Source organism: Camelus bactrianus, chromosome X (assembly GCF_048773025.1).
Source record: "Camelus bactrianus isolate YW-2024 breed Bactrian camel chromosome X, ASM4877302v1, whole genome shotgun sequence".
Taxonomy (NCBI): domain Eukaryota; kingdom Metazoa; phylum Chordata; class Mammalia; order Artiodactyla; family Camelidae; genus Camelus; species Camelus bactrianus.
In genome coordinates this window covers 83,654,165-83,676,993 of record NC_133575.1, presented here as the reverse complement: position 1 = coordinate 83,676,993, position 22,829 = coordinate 83,654,165, and the positions used below count along the sequence as shown (strand labels likewise).

Sequence of the window (22,829 nt, the reverse complement as noted above, 5' to 3'; positions counted from 1 at the left end):
GCAATTTCGGGTGTTTTTTCACAATGTTAATAACTACTTCATTCATTATACTGATTAGAACTTCATGCTTGTAAGGGTGGGAGTAAGGACTGACCATCCGTGACACAGAAGTATTGTTATTATCAGCACTTGGCAGAATTTCATTCAGCTATTTGAAATCAGGGGAGAACGCTCTGATCCATTTTAAAAAGGCTTCCAGCCTCTCTAATAAAATTTACAAAAAGTATTTTCACAGCATTAAGTAAGTAAACTGGAAAGAAAGTGCAATGAAGTTGTGTTTTCTCAGTTGTCTGTCCCTTGGAAACCATTACCATCCATCTACTTTAGCTCAAGGACTTAGTATCATTTTAAGTAATCAAGGGGAAGGCTCCTAGCTTTTTAATCTAATTGCTGTCTCCAGGGAAGTGCCTTCTTCACTCAACTAGGTTGAGGGGGAAGAGCATCTCCAGGGATTAAGATGTGAATGATTTGGACTGTAGATTTTTCAATCATTTTGATGTGCTTGTCTCAGGAATTAGGGAGGGTTTTTGTGTTTTTTTTTTCAAATTTGGTATGTAATGAAAAATACTGGTCAGTGTGGGCAGGTGTAACACTACCTCTTTGGGGAACACCACTCATCTGTGATGCCTGGTATGCTTCTCCTCAATGTTTCAAGGGCTACAAATCGCTGACCACAAGAATCTGGACTAATCTGACAGGAAGATGAAAGAAAATAGTATTATCCCCAAAGATTTTTCTCTGAGCTGCCTGGGGAAGGGAATTTTTATAATCAGAAATCGTGAGAGTTTAGAAACAACATGATATCTGAGAGTCTTGGAAAATTCTTGCTTTTAACACCCTTCTTCATATTCTGGTATAGAGTAGGTCTCTTACCTATTCCAACACTATCTTTTCTTCGGGTATCTTAATTGACCAGCCAGGCCTCTACCTGGTTTCCAGCCTTTGCCACCCTCCCTTTTGGGGCCATTTGCTTACTGCCTACAACTTCAGCCGTGCCCCAACCCCTCGGATTCATCTAAATAACAGTTGAGAGAGGAGCATTTAAAGTGCCCAAACTCAACTCTCTAGTCTATAGGCAACAGGGCATCACTGTCATTGCCAGTCTGGCCCTAATTCTGTATCCCAGTCCTCATAATTTGATGGCTCTTCCACTCAGCTCACTTCAGCAAGCTTTAATGAGCATCTGTTATGTGCCAGGTCTTCTCATTAGGCCTTGGAGATAGCTCAGCATAGGTTTCAGACGTGTAATCTTAAAATATCATAGTATTTTTCCAGGGCTAGAATTATGCCCGGGGTGCTATGAGGGTCTAAAAGGGACCTAGTCACCACCTCGTATGCTTGTTAATAATAGACCCTGGAATATGAAAACGAATATGTGTGTGTGTGTGTGTGTGTGTGTGTGTGTGTGTGTGTGTGTACATGATTGGGTATTATGCTGTACACCAGAAATTGATACATTGTAACTTGACTACACTTCGCTTAAAAAAATAATAGACACTGGAAGGGTGTGGATGGATAAATCAGGGGTTGGGGATTAACAGACACACATTACTACATATAGGATATATAAACAACAAGGACCTACTGTATAGCACAGGAAACTATATTCAATTTCTTGTAATAACATACAATGGAAAAGAAAAAATATATGTATAACTGAATCACTTTGCTGTACACCTGAAACTAACATTATAAATCAACTATGCTTCAATGGAAATTTAAAAAAAATAAGACACTGGATTCCTCCATCCCTTCCTGAATTGTTCATGCTGCCTGAGTTTCCTAGTTCCCTTAATTTAGTACCCTATTTGTAGGGTTGGAGTCATGATCTGGGATGTATCTGTGCGTGTGTATGTGTGTGTGTGTGTGTGTATACACACACACACACACACACACACACACACACACACACACACACACACACATATATATTCCTACTCCTCCCACAGATACATTCCAACCTCCTTCCTCGGAACTAGCCACTGTTAAAAATTTTCTGTGTTATGCATTGGAATTTTCATTTGCTGTCAAGGCTTATGAAGAGAAAACGTTGAGAAGAAGGCTCAAACCCTGGGGTTTCTACATCTAAAGAAGCAGCAAAGTGACAAGTTTCTTTTCAAACAATAAATGTTTATTTTGTCTTATAGTTTTTGTGAGTCAGGAATTTGGGAGCAGCTCATCTTGGTGGTCCAGGCCCTGGGTCTCACATTAGACTGCAGTCAAGATGTCAGCTGGGGCTGCAGTCATTTGGAGGCTTACTGAGGGCTGAAAGATGCTCTGTCCAGGTGGCTCACTTATATGATTGACCAGATGATGCTGGTTGTTGACATGAGATCTCAGCTCTTCCCCCAGTGGGCCTCTCCATGGAGCTACTTGAGGGTCCTCCTGACATGGCACCTGGCTTCCCATACAGTGGGAAAAGAGGCCAAAATGGAAACTTCCATGTCTTTTTATAACCTAGCCTTGAAAATCACACACACTATCACCTCTGTTATATTCTGTTGGTCATACGGATGGATTCCGAGTCAATGTGGGAGATGAATACACAAGGATATGAATTCGCAGGAGCTGAAGATCACTAGGGGTCATCTGGGAGACTGGTTATCACAGGTAGAGAGCAAAGCAAAGATGGGTGGAGAATGAATTGGTGGGAATGGGGAGGTGGTGGAAATCAGAGAAAAAACATCACCCTTCCTTGACCACCCTACTTAAAATATATATGCATTCCTGGCATTATGTGTCTCACTGCTCTGTTTTATTTTTTTCTCATAGGACTTAATGCTACCAGACATATTATATATTTATTTGTTAACTATTTTACGTGGTGATTTCCCCACTAGAATACAAACTCCACAAAATAAGGACTTAATTGATTTTGTTCCCTGTTGGTACCCAAAAACCTTTAATAAAATATTTATGTATTTATATTACTATATGTAAAGTGCAGAAGCAGCAAGGACCTACTATATAACACAGGGAACTATATTCAATTTCTTGGAATGAGCTGTAATGGAAAAGAAACTGAAAATAAATATATATAGGTAAAACTGAATCATTTTTTGTACAACTGACACTAACATTGTAAACTGATTACACTTCAATAAAAAATAAGAATAATTTTAAAAACTATGTATTTGAAGTATAACAATTGAGTGTTTCAAAGTTCTGGATTCCCTGATCCCATTCTTAGCAATTCTGATTCTAGAAACTTGGAAATCCACAGTTTTCTGTAAGCTCCCTGGATGATTTTTATAATCATCCAGGTTTGTGAATCACTGCTCTAAACAATAGGGAGGTTGGGTTTGTGATCCCAAATGGCCTGTCCTAACCAGATGGTGCCTGGAAGTGTAATAGACTATTGGATGGAGGGAGGGAGGGAGGGAGAGAGAGAGAGAGAGAAAGACAGACAGAGACAGAGAAAGAAAGAGAGAATACTAGAATCTAGTCTACCAGGCAGTACAGGATTTCATTAATATAACATTTATTGAACACACACTATGTGTCAAGCAATATTGTCGGCACTGGCAATACCACAGTGAAGGATGAAACAGACACGTCTTTGGAATCATACAATTGAAGCCGAAGGTGAAGGTGGCATGAAGGACAGCATGCCAGAGGCGAGAGGCAGAGCAAAGCAATAGGCATACAAACACAACATATGGAAGTTGAAGTAAGCAGGTAACTGGTGTAGGTGCTAGGTAAGGATTAGAAGGAATCTTTAATTTTTAACTATGTGCATGTATTTATTGGCTTTACAATTAATGTTTAAAAAGTTTTCACACATTTGGGGTCACAAATAATATCCCCAACATTACCTATAAGACTACTTCCTTCATCTCCCACTCAGAAAGCAGGTGACAGTGACTTTATAACAAAGCAGCATTCACAAGAGGTCTTTTTTAAAAAATTATACATTGAAGGACTTTTCAGAGCCTTTGACATATTAATATCCATTGTAAATGTCAATGCAGAGGGAGAATCTACTAAACATATTTCCCAACTTATATGGTCTCAGACCCATTTTTTCCCTAAGAAAATCTGCAGTATATGTGCTGCATATATGGAATGCCCTTTGAGAAATAACAGTTTAGAGCAAAGTTGAAAGTAATAAGCAACTTACGAAACCTCCACATACTTTCTCTCCTCTTATTTGCTCTCAGATGCAGAGGATTCTAAGGAAGACTGTGATGCCTTAGGTCAGGGTTAGCAAACTATGGCCAAGGAGTTAAATCCAGGTGCCACCTATTTTTTGTAAATTATTTTTAAATACAGCCACACATGTTCATTTAAATATTATCTATGGCTACTTTTGTGCTACAACAGCAGAGATGGGTAGTTGTGACAGAGACTGTATGGCCCATGAGCCTAAAGTATTTACTACTTGGCCCTTCACAGAAAAGTTGGCTGACCTCTGCCATAGGCCATGGTACAAACTTGATGGAAGGAACCTGGGTCCCTGGATTACTGCATGGAAGAGAGGCTCCTATGTCCTCTATGGATCTATACTGGACCTTTATTATGTTAAGCCCTTAAAATTTTGGGCTTGTTTATTACTGCAGTTGGCCTAACATATGGTTAAGGGATGTGCTAGATATTCTTTCTGCTTGCTTCTCCAGATCGACTCTCCAGCTTTTCCCTCCTCTGTTTTGTGCCCAGGGAGGAGGCCTATACTTTTGTGAATAGTGACTTCATTAAATTCTCTTATTAGTCTTTTGAGTATGCCTTATGCTTTCTGCTGAGATTCTGACTGATGCAAGGAATAACCTGGAGTCTGCTTTATATGAAGAAATTCACAAATTCTTACTATGTTATTATTAATTTATTACGTGTAGTGCCCTTCAGAGCTGATAGAGACACATTAGTCGTATTATGGCACTTACAGGTAAAAACAAATACTAGATTTATCTCCATATCACATTTTAAAAAGTAATATTTTTAAAAAGCTTTCAGGGCTGGATGGTATGGAAAGAAGAACATCCCCCAAGGATTTGGTAATGACGAGTCTTCTATTTGCTCTGCCCTATGACACCCTTTGTGTCACTTCGCTTCATTATTACCAACGACCAGAATTCTTCAGCGCTCTTTAGAAGGCTGAACCTGGTGGTCTGTCTTACAAATCTCTCTGCCACTGATTTTTGATAATGACCCCAAGAGTCCATCCACTAACTAACCCAACACACTAAGAATTCAACATGGAATCTCCTGGGTTTATGTATTATTGAGATTTTTCAGCAGGGGAGTTTGTGCTTAACACTCAGTTGACCAGGTAATGCTATCGATACACTATTTTAAGAACACAAGCTAGTGGAGATCTTAATATATTTAATTATCATAGATTAAATTTAAGAGGCTGTTTTTTACTTCTGTGAATCAAGAATGTTGTTGATATTCTTCCCCATATAAACTGCTCTCTACAGCTTAAGGGGATTATCTCAGTAAACTAGTTCATAAATAACTGAATTGCCATTTAAGAAAAAAAGTTGAACTGAATCACTTTTTAGAAAGTGGATTTCTTCAGGGCTGGAGACATAGATCACGAACTGGGCAGAGTGAATAGTGAGGTCTCCATTGACCCACAGGTTATTTACTGAGCTTTATAATGGACAAAGGATTGGATACACTTTGGACTTAGGAGTTTTCCTACAGGCAATAACATCAATTTCAATCCAGAATAATCTGTGGTATTGATTAACTTTGGGCTCTCTTTTACCACTACTGACCTGTCTAATCTTTTATTCAACAGCTCCCTGAAAGAAATTTAGAGGCAACTCTGGAACACCTGAAGCAAATCCTACTTGCGATTTCTCTGCAACACTGTTACTTCCTCAGTTTACAAACTGTCCTTAGAGAATGTGGAAACTTCCCAGATTTTCAGCTCTTTCTGAAACGACCTTATAAAGGACACTGAACCAGAAATCAGGAGCTCAGGGTTCTTGAGTCACTGAGTAGCTGTGTGTCCTTAAACAAATCACTGAACTGATACGGGCATCAGTTTCCTCATCTGTAAGAAGAGGGTAATATTCATCTACTTCATAGGGTTGTTGAAAGGATTCAAGGAGATATACTCATATAAAGCATTTATTACAATGCCTAGAACATAGCACTACTATTATTAGAGTATTATTTTCTATAAAGTATATCACCCTCACCTATGTTTCTATTTTCATCTACTCTTCAATATAAGCCATCTACTATAAAAAATGCCCAGTTCAAAATTATACCTTTAAAGTGCTGTGCTTTCAATCATAAGTGTATTATTAAATCACATTATAAGTTGTATTATTTATTATTATTTTATCTGTTTGTCTTCCTCCAAAATTCCCTGAGAACTGTCTTATACCTTAAATATATGATCTATATTCCTACAAGGACAGTCAGATAACGTAAGAGTTAAGCAGGCTGGAGGGGGAGGCTATAGCTCAAGTGGTAGAGTGTATGCTTAGCATACACAAGGTCCTGGGTTCAATCCCCAGTACCTCCTCTAAAAATAAATAAACAAGTAAACCTAATTACCTCCCCCCCAAAAAATAAAAAAAATTAAAAAAAGAAAAAGAGTTAAGCAGGCTGGTTAAGCACTGAGGTCTATGAGAGTCTATGCTCTGTATAAAGCAGACGCTCATTAAATTCAGCAGAACATTGCCATGTGGGAAAGCAGGCCAAGTGTAGCTAGATTTTAGCATGTATTTTAAAAGAAGCTGAAAAATCTACATCTTTTCAAACTGTGAATTGTCCTTCTCTTTACATGTTGAGAACAAATTAATTTTTAAAAGTGCAGAACAAATAAAAGATAGCTACAACTTCAGACTAGATTTGGTTGCCAATTTACCAGCTTGTGTGACTTTGGGCAGTTACTTAACCTCGCTGTACCCTAGCTTCCATAACTGCAAAATGAGAATAACAGTATCTAACTTACAGGCTGTAATGGGGATTAAATGAAGTAACGTATGTAAAGGAAATCATTACAACAGTTCCTGGCACTTACGTAGCACTTAGTAACTGTTAACCATTATGATATTCACTTAAGTTATTGGTAACAAGGGTATCATTAACAACAACAATAAGTTACTAACAACAACATTATTATACAGTCTAACATATATATGTCATCTATGCAATTGGCATTGTTATTAACAAAAAGTGATATGCTTACTTATTCTTTCTTGCTTTGCACAGTAACAGGCAAAAAATAGGATAGGGACTTTTTAGTCTTGATTTTCCTCCTTTTTCTTTCTCCTTATGACTAATGTAATATCAGGTCACACTAACTGTATTTCTATACATTGGCAACAAACAATTTGAAAATAAAATTAAGAAAGCAATTCCATATACAGTAGCATAAAAACAATAAAATATGCAAGAATTAATAAAACAAGTATAAAATATATACTCTGAAATTTATAAAACATTTCTGAAAGAAATTAAAGAGAATCTAAATAATTGGGAAAACATCCATGTTTACTCATCAGAAAACAGTATTTTAAATGACAATACTCTCAAAATAGAGCTACAGATTCAGTGCAATTCCCACCAGAATCCTAGCTGGTTTCTTTGTAAAAATTGACAAGCTGATTCTAAATTAAGGAATTGCAAGAATCCCAGAATAGCCAAAACAATTTTGAAAAATAAGATCAAAGTGGAGGATCCACACTTCCTGATTTCCAAACTTACTACAAAGCACCAATAATTAAGACAATGTAATACTGATGTAAGGATAGACGCATAGATCAACAGAATAGAAGTGAGACTTTATTGAGAAGTAAGCCTACACATCTTGATCAATTGATATTTTTAACACTTTTTATTCATTTTACAATGCTGTGTCAATTTCCAGTGTAGAGCACAATTTTTCAGTTTTATTTTTTCAGTTATATTTTTGACAGGAGTGCCAATATCAGTCAAGAAGAAGGAAGTTTTTTTTAACAAATGATGCTGGGACAACTGGATATCCACATGCAAAAGAATCAAGTTGTATTCTTACCTCACATCATATACAAAAATTAACTCAAAATATGTCAAAGTTCTAAATATGAGAGCTAAAAGTACAAAACTCTTAGAAGAAAACAGGGGTAAACCTTTGGATTTGGCAATGGATTCTTATAAACAACTCCAAAAGAATGAGCAACAAAGGGAGAAAAATAGAGTGGACTTAATCAAAATTAAAAACTTTTGTGCCTCAAAGGACATTAACAAGAAACTGAAAAGACAACAAGAGAATGAGAGACATTCACACATTTGATAAAGAATTTATATCTAGAATATGTAAAGAACTATTACAATTAAGTAATAAAAAGACAACCCAACTAAAAATGGACAAATGATCTGAATAGACATTTCTCCAACACAAATATACAAATGGTCAATAAGCACATGAAAAGATGCTCAACATCATTAGCTATTAAGGAAAAGGAAGTCAAACCACAATCATACTATGTCACACCTGCTACGATGCCTATAATCAAAAAGATAATAACAAGTGCTGACAGGGATGTGAGAAATTGGAACCTTCATACACTTTTGGTGGGAATGTAAAATGGTGCAGCCACTTTGGAAAACAGTCTGGTAGTTCCTTAAAAAGTTTACATAGAGTTACCATTTGACCCATCATTTCTACTCCTAGATATATACTCAAGAGAAATTAAAACATGTCTACACAAAAACTTGTACATGAATGTTCCTAGCAACATTATTACTAATACTCAAAATGTGGGAAAAATCCAAATGTCTTTAAACTGATGAATGGATAAACAAATGTGGTATATCCATACAATGGAATATTATTCAGCCATAAAAAAGAATGAAGTACTGCTACACACTACAAATTAATGAACCTTGAAAATATTATGCTAAATGAAAGAAGCCAGTTACAAAACACCATATACTATATGACTGTATTTATATGAAATGCCCAGAATAGGCAAATTTCTTGAGACAGAAAGTAAATTCGTGGTTGTTTAGGATTTGGGTAGATAAGGTTATAGAGGGGTGATTGCTTATGGGTGCAGGGTTTCTTTTTGAGATGGTGAAAATGTTCTAAAATTGACTGTGGTGTGATGATTGCACATATCTGTGAATATACAAAATATTATTAAATTGTATACTTTAAATAAGTAAATGTTATGTCACCATAACTGTAAAGACAGGTTGAAAGTAAAAGATGAGAATGGTAACTCTTATAAACATCAGTCACAATAAAGTGGGTATGGCTATATTATTATTTTTAACCTGTCCATCTTAACCTTCTAAAGCGTGAGTTCCCTGAAGGCAGAGGCCACATGTAACTGGGCTATGGATTCCTACCACTTAGCACAATGTCTGGCATGTGAAAGGCATTTATGATCTACTTGTAGAATTACTAAATTGTTCAATGACTGATTTACATTAAAAGTAATAGTAAATGCTACTTGCAACAACATGAATGAATCTCACAGACCTGATGAGACAAAAAGGCTAGACATAAAAGAATGCACACTGTATGATTTCATTTTTATGAAGTTCAAGAACAGTCAAAACTAATCCACAGTGGTAGAAGTTATATAGGAAGGAGTCTGGTGCAATTCTGGAAATGTCCTATATCTTCATCTAGGATGTTGTTTTATATGTTGAACTGAACAGTTAAGGTTTGCATACTTTATCAAATGTGTATTATGACTCAATAAAGAATTGACACTAAAATGATCCGTATATGAATAGAGGTTCTGGGGTTCTATGTTGCCATTTAACACTTTCTTTAGGAAAGTATATTATTGAATGAAGCTTATTTTTATATTAATATCATCACCATCCCATCCCAACCTCAACCAATTTGACATTGCTTCCTTTGTCTCTGAATGCATTACAGAAAAATAAAACAAAAAAATAAGGACAAACATACCCTTTCCCGCAATGTTCGTAAATAGATCTTCATCAAAGGCCAAACATGTATTACTGCATGGCCTTCCACATACTGCCTCTGGAACATCAGATTCTGACTCACAGTTTCAAATGGGAAGAATGTATCAGTTTGAGGGTTGAGGGAGACTCCTGTCCATGACAGCAGATCCTATGAAATGTGCCCTTAAAGTAAAAGGATCATTCTTGCCTCTTTTTTTTTGGATATATATATATATTTAATTGAAGTATAATCAGTTTACAATGTTGTGTCAGTTTCTGGTGTATAGCATAATGCTTCAGGCATACATGAACATGCATATACTTGTTTTCAAATAAGATCATTCTTTAGTTAAGGAGCAGAAGCCCCCTGAGAGTATTCATCCATCTCAAAGGAAAAGTACTAGAGAGAGAAAAATCAGTGAATGGACACTATAACTGGAGGTATCTCCTGTTCCCTTAACCCAATATGTAGGGTGCATTAAATCTGATAAAACAGACATGATTTGACTTTGGTTTATCCTGTCAGTCTGATTAAGCACTCTCCACATTTCCTTCCTCTTTTTCAGTGCCCTGAATTATTTCTGATATTTGCCCTCACAGTTTGCATGGCAACTTGAACAAATGCACTATGCTTGTGCCAGTGTATGTTTCACATTTTCTGAACCAAACTTCTGTCCCAAGAGTCTCTCACCCAGGCAGTCCAAAATACATTTAACTAACTTTTCCGAAGGATTCTATAATAAGAGAGGCTGACCTCATTTTTTTTCCTCCCAGTTAACCATCTTGCAGTTTTATGAGGAATCAGAACAAACATAATTCTTCTTCCTTATAGTCCTCCTTTAAACACACCTGATCCAGGACAGCTTTAACCTCCATGAAACCATTCACGCTGTCATTCTGGATATCCTGATGTGTGCATGTTTTAAAATGTTATTTGTCTCTCCTCCTTTTTCATGGTACCCCTCTCTCATTCCCCAGACTCTGGGGTGGGGGGGAGTGGGAGAATAAAATATTAATTTTAATATGAATTCTCCAGAGCAAACTGCCAACTGTCTATGGAGTGACGGGAGTTGGATCAAAACTGCTCTCCCCAGGTATGTGAGAGCACTAGCCTGTACCTGCGCCTCTCGCTGTTCACACATTCCTCTGTTGTGGAATTCAGGTCAGAAACTCTGTATCCCCCACCGCCACTCCTCCTCCTCTTTCCACTCTCCCTTCTCAAGGCCTCACAAGAATGAATTCACAACCTCGGAATGAAGAAGGTAAACGGAGCGTTTTCTTTACTCATCTTAATGTCTGTGCACTGGCTTGGGTTTTCCCCAATTGAGTGAATTCATCAAATGTGTCGGGACTGAGGCGCTCTCACTCATGAAGTGCACTCCAGCACAAAGGCATTCTCTTATCTAAAGTCTGTGGCCCAGTGCCTGAACTCCTGACAGTGAGCTACCTATAGACACTCTGTTAACTATTTCAGGACAGAAAGGTATGATCCAGCACTACCTCCCCATGCTAAATAATCATTCCACAGGCTGGTTGGGGAAATAGGCTTATAATTCAAAAACCATTCAAGGTATACTATTCACTTAAGATTTAGAAAATGATGCAGTTGAGAAGGTGAGTCACAGGAAGAGAGTTCAGTGTTGACCAGGAAGTCAGGAAAAGCAAATCAATGTAATTTTCCCTGGGTTCAGGGGAGGGTATAGCTCAGTGGTAGAGCTCATGCTTAGCATGCATGAAGTCCTGGGTTCAATCCCCAGTACCTCCACTAAAATAAGTAAATAAATAAACCTAATTACTCACCCCTCCAAAAATACAAAATAAATAATTGTCCTTGGGCTCCCTCTTCATTCTGCCTATCCAATTCCCATGTCTCTTTCCAGGCCTAGGTCACATTTCACCTGACCCAGGAAAGCCTTCTCTGGCCACCAAGGCAAATGCTGAGCACTTTCTCTTTTGATCACTATGGCCTCAACTTGACACTTGTTTTTAAATTATGTCTATTTGTAATGAAATTTGTATTTGTATCTCTTTTATTTCTATGCATGTAAATCATGTGTCTCCACATAGGCTGCAACTTTCTTGAGAATCAGAACCTTGTCTTACACATCATATCCTCCACAAAGGCAGTTATACACACAGTAGATTCTGAATCGCCCTCAACCAAGAAGGCACTCTCTTCTTCACTAAGCCAGACCCCAACTCTTCTTTAAGATCTAACATAAATAAACATATAACCCACATAGGAATAATGTGTTTGCTAATGTAAATGCAGCTTCAAGAAAAATCCTTCAGCCCATCTTCTAATCTGATCACCACCCCCTAAGTCTCTGCTATATAGAAATTCTGAATCAACCATAATGGTGACGATCTGGTTTTGAAGTCTTCTTCAACCTTCTCAAAGGGAGGTTACATTCAATAATTCTTTTTTTCTAATTCCTTTTTGTTCTGGGTTTTTTTTTTATCTGTTTGATTTTTGAGGGGGTAATTAGATTTATTTATTTACTTATTTATTCAGCTATTTTTTAAAATAAATAAAGTTAAATAAGTAAATAAAGAAAGAATGCCTTTGAGGTCTTGAACCCAAGACCTCATACATGCTAAGCACATGCTCTACCACTGAGTTACATCCTCCCCTCCAACATTCAACAATTTTATTGTTTACTATTATTATTGTTGCTTAAATATAGTCAGTCTTACATCTTTTTAAACTCTTTTTTATTATTAGATCTTGTTTCTCAAACTACTTATTAAATTACTGAAATGATTGGGACCAGCATATTATATTTCGGTTTCATCTGCCACAGCCCTTGAATGCAGTGCTGTATGCATAGAAAGCACTCAAAAAATGACATTAAATGAACAGAAGATATCAGGACAACGAGATGCTAGGCAGAAAGAACATAATTAGGTAGTTCAGTGTCTGCCTATACGTGGAGGGCTGTAAAGTGCAAACATAGCTCCCTACAACGGACACCAACCAACCAAATTCCACTTAAGTTTGCTTAAAAACTGCCAATTAGACAAGATGTACCTTTTTCAAAGAATTAATTAGCTGACATTTTGTTTCAAGATGGCCAACTGAAGCACAAAATGAATGACCAGACATTTACTGAGCTCCTTTTACATGCAAGACCCTGTGCTAGACGATGTGAGAGTTTAGTCCACAAAGCAGGTGATTCTCTTTAAAATTATTTGGAAAAAGAAAAACACAAAGCCATGAGCAATATATGATAAAATAGTTAAATAAAGCTCATTTCGCTCAGTCAAAAAGTACTCTCCCCACCCTGCCCTGGTAGCAAGAACTAAAGATGAATCAATCTCTGCAAACCTTTGGCACTGCCCATCTATTTTAGGCATTATCAGATTCTGAGTCACTTTACTCTTGCAATTAGTTTTGCAAATTTTCCCTCATTTTATGTGTAGAATCAGACTCTTTGAAATCCTAGAGCTGGAAAGGCCAAAGATGTTGTCCAGGGTTTCAGCATCTTTGTGTGTATCTCTGTGTGTGTGTGTGTTGCTACGGGCTCTTTTGGCACTTTGGTGAAGGCTTTGGACCCTTTCTCAGAAAAATGTTTTTAAATGTATAAACTAAAACATGTAACAGTGATTCATACTATTTAAAGTTTAGACATTACATATATAAAACAGATAAATAAGGACCTCCTGTATAGCACAGAGAACTATACTCAATTTCTTGTAATAACACATAATGGAAAAAATATGAAAGAAATATATATATGTATGTATATATATAACTGAATCACCTTGCTTTATACCTGCAACTAACATTATAAAGCAACTCACTTCAATAAAAAAATTAAAAAGTTTAAGAACAGATAAAACTAATCTATGATGTCAGAGTCAGAACAGTTACCATTGGGGGTTCTGATTGGAAGGGGGCATAGCAGGCCCTTCTGGAGTAGATGTCATATGCCTATTTCCTATTCTAGGTGTTAATTATAGTTATGTTCACCTTGTAAAAATTCATTGAGTTGTATACTTATGATTTGTGTGCTTATCTGGATGCATGTTCTACTTCAATGGAACATTTCAAAAATAAATAAGCCATATAGGATTACGAAGAAATCTATTACCTTGAAATATAGCTCTACCCACAGATTCTTAAGGGATACACTCCTTAGGTTAAGAACCCAGAAAAAAGAGGTGGGGTATACAAAAACATAGGCGACATGAGCCCCTCTCTTCGAGGAGTTAAAAATCTGGTTGAGTTAAAAAGACTGACAAATCTGAAATCTGAAGACACCAATAAGTATACTTGATAAGAGCCAAACTAAAGGGAAAGACAAAAGAGAAAAGCGGGACTAAGTACTTTGGAACTAGAGTGTCAGGGCAGAGTAAGTAGAGGAAGTGGAATGCATACTGTAAATGGAAGGGTGTGAGTGTTTGGTTAAGTTGAAGTGAGGGCATTTCTCTTGTAGTATAAGCAGTCAAGGGCTTGGGGGGAGCCTTGTATCTGTTGGCCATGGTGAAGGAGGCATGACAGATAGGATGAACTACTGCTTGGTACAGAATGGGAAGAGGATTTTGAACTTTAATTTCATATTGATAGGAAGCCACTGAAGATTTTTTAGTGAGGCAGTAAGAAAGAATGCTGTTTTATGAAATCATTCAGTTCAGTTTATCAAATATTTACTAAATGCCTACTACGTTCAATGTACTATGCTAGATTCTGCCCTGGTTGATGGTTGTAAATAGTCTCTAAGATTCTTTGTTTGTTGCCTCTCTATTTGTGCCATAAATACTCTATCTGTTAAATTTGTGAATTGCCAAGTTATATTTACATTCTAGGTTGGTATAAATTAAACTGCAATTTATTCAAAACTGTAACTCTTTAGATATTATAAATCAAGCAAAACTGGGGCAAAAAGACAATAGGATATGTCCCTATTTGGGTCAGGAACATGCCTCAAAGTTTTTAGTTGGATTGTTTCCAAGAGTACTGTTTGTCCAAGTGTTTCCCCTTCAGGCAATGTTCTTTTCAACACACAAAATGCTAGGGCTGGATAGAAGATGAGACACCCAGGGAAGGCAGCAGATTTTAATAACTGCTGAATAGCCCAATGATTCACCCTAACATCTTTCATCATTAACCATTTTGAAAGTTTGATAATGGAAAAGAACCACAGAAAAGTCCATCCTTGTATATAAACAGATAATGAAGAAACTTCCAAAACTCCCAGCCCACTCTGTTTTCCTACTTGTCTATCGTGAAAGTCACACTGAGTTGTAAGTTAGGGTAAGTTAGTTTCACATTGAGGAAGATAATGGAGATGGCTAATTTCAGGGAGTTTACTGTGTTCCTTTCAGTGCCTGAAAGCTATTTTATCTTTGTCATCATGACTACCAGTCAAGGCATGCTTTATGATTTCTATAAGACATTCTACCCAGACTACATAGCTGCCAATAAAACATTTCTTTTCTGAAAATCAACACTAAGCCTCCTTTATTCTGAGGTGAAGGTTAGTAAAGACTAGTATTTGCTAGGAAAATGTGTCTAAGACAATTCTAGAAGAAATGATTTCTCTGCCACATTTACTGCTGGACTAATATTTTGCCCTTACTACCTCTAGGAAACAGAAATTCTAGGTTCAGAGTTTAATTCTGCTCTCTCTCTCCCCTCCCCTTCTTTCCTCTCTCCTTCAGAGTGTCTTAGAATATAAGATTTCTTTATTTTAATGTATAAAGACTTTAGTTGTACAAATCACACACAGGTGGTACTGTCTCATTACACATTTCAACTTGGAATAGATTAACTGAATAATCAGCATTTTAATAGTCACTCCCAGATTTTCATAATCCACTTATATTTTCCCTTAGCTCAAGACTAGAGCTGCATCTCAGAGCCATGAGGAAAGGAACTGCCTTCTATCTGGGCTCAAGTACAGCAGGGGGAAACTGCTGTGTCTCATGTCACCTGAGCCTCAGACTAAAGAACCCTCTTATAATTTCCAAATAGTCTCAGAAAATCTGTTTTCCAGCTCCCTGAAAAAGGCCAATAGAGAAAGCTTTGATTTCCCTTTCTTGAAAAAGAGCCAAGTTATTATGTGTGTGTGTGTACATTTATACACACACGTACAGGTATACACATAAACCATAGATAGCCTTCAGCTCTTTATATAATAATGAATCAAGCGACTCTTAAGCATGTGTTATAAATGTTTTCTCAAAAGTGACATTTGTCCACCAATTCTATCATGATATATTTTTGACACAAAAAGTTTAGAATGAGGACTAACGTATCAATATTTATCCTTGTGCTTTCAGATTTTTGTAACAGTAGTTATTCCCCACTTTACACTTACGAGAATATTTTTCTATATAGTCTCTTCTAGAATTTTTGCAGATTTTCTCTCTTACATTTAAAACTTTACTATACCTGGCATATATTCTGGTGCATTGTGTGCAACACTGATTTCACTTTTTCAAAATTCTTAGTCAATTGTCTCCAAAAATTGATCTGAGATATGGCTTCACTATATCTTAATCCATGTACTTGCAGATGTGTCTGAAGTTGGTAATTTCTTGAGTCTTCAGAAAAGGTACATATTGTTTAACTCAGCAATTTCACATGCAGTTATGTCTCTTAAGGAAAATTATAGATAAGTGTAAAGCCTCAGCTATAAGAATGTTAATCACAGCATTATTTATAAGAACTTATATTGAAGACAACCTAAACTGTTTAACAATAGGGGAGTAACAATAAATTATGGTACAGCTATTTGATATGATTCAATAGAGCCATTACATGCTAATGTATAAAGTTGTTAGGAATGTCATACAAAAATATTTATGATATTGATAAATGAAAATAGGAAGTTAACAGAGTAGTATGCACAGTATGACCACATTCTTGTAAATTGCACAAATGCACACACATGCACAAAACTATTAGAAGGATATGCACCAAAATGTTAGGGATTGTGAAATTATGGGTAATCTTACTTTTCTTTGTGCTTTTCTGAATTTTTTTTCTTTCTACAATATTATTTTGTAATCAGGAAATTATAAGTTTTATTTTTAAATAAAATAAAATTCACAATATTTGCATATTAACAGGAAGTAACCATACTGAAATCTGAGAAATAATATTTATTGCTTAGTGCTTTAAAAATGTTTCCACCTCTGTGGAGATCAAATCAACTGTTAGGGAGTTATCCATGTACTATCGTGTGAAAATCTCTCTACTGAGAGAAGCATAAGTTTTTCTTTTCCTTGAATCTGTTAATATGGTAAATTACATTTATACAGGGATATTGGAGATATTGCAGGTTTTGTTTCAGAGCAATACAATAAAGTGAATATCACAATAAAGCGAGTCACATGAATATTTTGGTTTCTCAGTGTATATCAAAGTTATGTTTGCACTAGACTTTAGTCTATTCAGTGCTCACTAGCATTATGTCTAACAAAACAATGTACATACCTTGATTTTTTCCCTTTATTTTACTTGATTTTTTATTGAAGTATAATTGATATACAATATTATGCAAGTTTCAAGTATACAACATAGTGATTCACAATTTTTAAAAGTTATACTCCATTAATATTGTTAGTTATTATAAAATATTGGCTACATTCCCTGTATTTGTACATACCTCAATTTGAAAAGTTTATTGCTAAAAGCTGCCAAAACAATTATAATAGTAACATCAGAGATCACTGATCACAGATCATCATAACAAATATAATAAAAATGAAAATGTTTGAAATATTGTGACAATTACCACAATGTGACACACAGACATGAAGTGAGCAAATGCTGTTGGAAAAATGGTGCTGATACACTCGTTGACGCAGGGTTGCCACAAACTTTTAATTTGAAAAAAAAACTCAATAAAGCAAAACACAATAAAACAAAATATGTCTGTATATGTCCTAAAGTTGCGTTCTTGGAATTAACCCTACACGTCATGATAGATTTTTCTTTTTTCTATCCTGATGGATTTATTTCTATATTTGCTCAGGCTTTTAACATCTATATTCATGAAAGAAACGATCCAGTAATTTTCCTTTGGTGCCATGTTATCCGTTTTTTCCTAATAATTATCTTTATTTCAAAGAATGAGTTGTGTGTGGAGGGTATACTCTCACTTTTTCTATTCTCTGGAATAATTTGTATAAAGATTTAAATAATCTGTTTTATAAAGTTTTGGTAAAACTTTAACTACAGAATTAATTTAATAATTATCCTTCTAGAAAATTGTCCACTATCAAAATTTATTGGCATAAAGTTGTACATAACAGCCTCATTATATATTTAATATCTGTTACATCTATACTTATACTACCTCTTTAAAAAAAATTACTCACATTGATTATTTGTGACTTTACTTTTCTTGCCAGAGGTTTTTCGGTTTACTTTTGTCAAAGTCTAACTTTTGATTTTAATGATGCTTTCTACCACGTTTGTTCATGTTTGTTTTCTATTTCATTAATTTCTGCTCATATTTTTATTTTAAGCAATCTTTTAGATTTATTCTATTTTTTTTCTAATTTCTTTTAAGGTAAATACCTATACAAGTGATTTTCAGTCTTTCCCTTTTATTGTAAGCATTGAACACTATATATATTTTCTTCCTCATGTACCTTTCACAATGTCTCAGTTTTGATATATAGGATTTTCATGATGACTCAGTTCTGTTTAATTTACATTATGATTTCTTTCTTCAGTGTGTATTTTTAATGTCTAAATGTATGAGGATTTAGATTTTTTTTCTGTTATTGACTTTAACTTAATTTTAATGTGGTTAGAGAACATGTTGCATAGATACTGATTTCTTTGAATTCTGTTGTAATTTGCTTTAGGGCAGAAGACATGGTTAATTTTTACATATGTCCCATGTATGCTTGAGAAGAATGCGCATTCTCTATTTGTTGGGTGCATCATTGTATATACAGTCATGATATCAAGCTTGTTAATTAGGCTGTGCAAATACTCTACAGCTTTGTTAATTTTTTCTCTGCTTTAACTGTCAATAATTGAGGGAGGTGTTTTGAAATCTCCAAGATGGTAGATTTGTGAATTTCTTCTTGCATTACTATTAAATTTTGCATTCCATTGTGAGTAGGAAGTGATCTGCTATCAGTTTTAATTCCTTTTGTAAGTGATTTTCCTGCTTTTAAGATCTTTTTGTTAATGATGTCCTGAACTTTCATTACATGTGCCTAGATTAGGATTCTCTCTCTCTCTTCCCATATCTATCTTCTACTTCTACCTCTGTCTCTATTTCTCTCATCCTGTTTGGTATATGTTGTGCTTCCTGAATCTGGGAATTCATGTCTTTCATCAGTTGTGGAAAATTCTCAGTGATTACGTCTACAAATAGTGTTTCTCCTCAATTTCATCTATTCTCTCCTTCTGGGGCTCTAACTAGATATAACTTAAGTGCTCACATTCTGTACTCCATTTCTCTTTGTTTTTAAAATATATTCTAGTGCCTTGTATTTATGTCTCTATTGTAGATAATTCTTCTATGTTTTTCTTCTAGTTTCCCAATTCTCTCCTCATCTGTGGCTTGACCTACTATTTTAACCATTCATTGCATTTCTTATTTCAATAGATACATTATTCATTTCTAATAAAGTTGCACTTAATTATTTTTCAAAATTTCCTAATAGCTCCTAAAAGTCTCCTGTTGCTTGCTCATCTTTGTGGTATATCCTTAATTAAAAAAAAAAAAACATTTCATACATAGGTATTCTGAATATCTGAAGTCCTTAGGAATACAAATCTGCTCATTATTGTTTGTATTAACTTTTGCTTAGGGTGTCTTATTTTTTCAGGTGCTTGGTGATCTTTGATCATTGTAAATTCACATCTGCTTTGTCTATAATCTGTTGTAAAACTACAGGCTGAAATTGAGGATTTTTTCAAAGAGTATTCTTGTCTGCTTCTCTTGGGGAGGAAGGGCACTATTAACTTGGGACCACCATGGTCCCTTCATGTGTCCTGATTTAATGAGTCTCAGGTTCAGAGCCTCCTTTCCTTTGACCCCAACCTTGCTGACATTCCAAGTCTTAGTGAACTGACAGCAGAACTACTATACTATAGGTATTCTCCCTCAGAGCAATTCCCATATGTCTGGCTTTCTTATTGCTCTTACTCCTAGCTTTTGTTTTAGTGCACAGTTTATTCTTTTAATTTGAGGAGGTGAGGTGGCTTCTGGAATCCCCCTTCTACTCTCTGTAACCCCAGAAATGCATAAAAACTGTATTTTATCAACGATCTTATTGTTTTTCAGTTAGTGAGTACTCCCAATATGTCTATTACATCACATGGCTGGAAGCAAAACTGTCTAGGCAATGTAAATTTTTATGCCCAACCACTATATTAAATGACCTGACTTTGGGGCTCAGATAGACTACTACAAACTACTACATTTTGTACCACTAATAATTTTCTAAAGTGTATAACTTGTCTTTCCTTAACCTAGTGTGAATTATTAAACTTAAAGAATTGACAAATCAGCAGCAGATGTAGTCTGCCTTACCTGGATATTTGACTTGGTAGAGAGATAGCCATATAAAAATTATTTGTTCTAAGTTTATCAAATCCAAGCAAGTAAAAGTTTTCTTCCTTCCCAACTGCTGGGAATAGATCTTCCCCTCCCTTTACTCCCCGTGGCCCCATTTAAATTCTCCTTCCACTCCTGCTGCAATGTTTAATCTATGGAATTTCATTTCACAGCAAATTGACTAGAATACAGGTTTTCCACAAATGGAGGGGAACACCTGGAAGCATTCATGACAGTAATTCAAGAAATAAGCACAATTATTTTATTTTTATGGATCAGTTATACCTTATCTTAATAAAAATAATGACCTGCAGCAGCTACTTCATTTTTAACTTTTTAAACGTGCAAACTTTATTAATCCATTCCTATCAGAGAACTGTAACACTGATTATCTTTACATGCTTGATTTCCAGGGATTTATTTCCTTTGCTGAATAGTCATAAACCTGATATAAGTTCTGTTGCTTAATTACTGGAGTGGGATGGAGAGACAGAAGCCATCACCCCCATGTACAGATCATCCTTTTCTCACGTTTTCAGAAGTAACACTGACCAACAACCTAGTGGAAGTTTTAGTTTGTAAAAATTTCCTCACTGAGTAATAGTAATTGTCAATTCACCTCACATATCATGTGCGATGCGCAAAAAGGCTGAATGGCAGAAACCCACTGAAGAATAATGGCTTCTAATTGTTCATTTGATCATATCCAAACTCAGGAGCATATTTCAGAATCTACATTATTTGGCTCTGTCCCAATACCCAATAACCTCATCTGGCAGGCATCTCCTAACAAATACATATTCCATTTTCCCATGTATTAGCTCATATTTAGCAATATGTGATGATTTAATGATGTTGAAGTGAATGAAATACACCTGAACACTGGCCATAGGTCATGACCAATTTAAAAAAAAAAACATTGATCTCATTCCTTCCCTTTCGCCAAAAATAAAGTTTGAGTCATTACATTCATCCCACATATTTTGGAATGTGCGATTCTGATTTTTGATTATAATTAAATCAGTCCTTTAGAGAAGTGATTGCCAAATTCTCTTTTTTAACAGTAGGGTCCTCACCTACCCCCCACCCAAATCACTTACAATGAAAAAGAAATACACATACACAGCACACACACACAGTAGAAATGGTGTTCTGGTTAAGCATGCTGCTAGTGAAGCATGTTATAGCATGAGTGAAGGGGCTGCCCAGCCTCTTCTCTGCCCCATACAAGAGCCTTACTGGTAGCTCCCCAGAACCCTGGCACTTAGAGGAACAGTTTGAAATTCAGTATTATCTTTAACTAGGTTGTAAAATGCTTGAGGTCAGGGCCCCGCATATATTTAGCATAGATACTCAAGAAATATTTGTTAAATATTGGTGTTGTACCACGGTTCTATTCTCAGATCTCTGTTCTTTTTATTATACATATTTTCCTTGAGGAAGCTCATCTACTCTCATAGCTTCAACTGCCATCAACATATCCATCATTCCTATTGCTATATCTAGCTCAAACCTCTACCAAGAAGTAGTATTTTCAACTATCTCATAGTTATCTCCACTTGCATGGACCAAGGGACATTGGGCATCTCAAACTTAAAATATTCCAAATTCATGCCAAGCCTAATTCCTCCTAAATATCTCCCTCTTTATGTGTTATCCATACCAATCAATGCCATCACTAAGCTAGACACCTAAGGTGGGAGTTTTCCTGAGTAATTCACCTTTTTCTGACCCCACGTGTGCCAAATCAAAAAATTCTGCCAATTTTATTTCCTAAATATCTCTTGTGAATCTGCCTTTTCCACTCCACTTCTACAATTCTTGCCTTAATTCCTGCCCCTATCACCTCTTTTTCACTGGAAAATTTAGGAAAATTGTCATACAATCATTCTATCAGACTTCCAGTATCCATCCTTATGCTAAAATCTTCTAGTAGATCACTGTCACTTAGATGATACATTTCAGGCTTCTTACATTATTCAAGATCCTTTTTGAGCTGGCGCCTGCCTATCCCAGCTTTGTTTTTCTGGCACATGGTGCTTTTCTAACACTGAACTTCTTGGAGTTTTCCAAACACACCATGCTGGTTCTTGCCTTGGTTTTATGCTCAGTTCAGCAACTTCTGCTTTAGTCTTTCTTTTCATCTTCACCCCTTTCCTTGGAAAACTCCTTTCTATCTTATAGTATGTCATATGGAGGCTGCTTTAGGTGCATCCTTCCTCTTTGCTTTCATAGTATTTTTTGCATATTTCAAGTAGAATGTTGTGCAATAAATGCAATGGAAATCTCTTTGTGTGTCTCTCTCTCCTGAAGACATTTAACTCCTTGAGAGCAAGGATTGATGGTGGTGGTGGTAATGATGGTGGTTACAGAATGTTTGTGGAAGGAAGGAAGGAAGGCAGGCACGAAGTCAACAGTCCTCTA

General features: G+C 35.9%; 1 protein-coding gene and 1 long non-coding RNA gene across 3 annotated transcripts in view; one reads left to right on the top strand and one right to left on the bottom strand.

Annotated features, from left to right (window-relative positions):
- Positions 1-7,917, top strand: part of LOC141576370 (uncharacterized) — a 35,173-nt gene extending 27,256 nt beyond the window's left edge. Inside the window, exon 2 of the long non-coding RNA XR_012504731.1 lies at positions 5,744-7,917. This is a non-coding gene — a long non-coding RNA (uncharacterized LOC141576370). The remainder of the gene's footprint in view (positions 1-5,743) is intronic.
- The window catches only part of COL4A6 (collagen type IV alpha 6 chain), a 264,443-nt gene that overhangs the window by 212,234 nt on the left and 29,380 nt on the right, over positions 1-22,829 (bottom strand). The gene's annotated exons all lie outside the window — the stretch shown is intronic.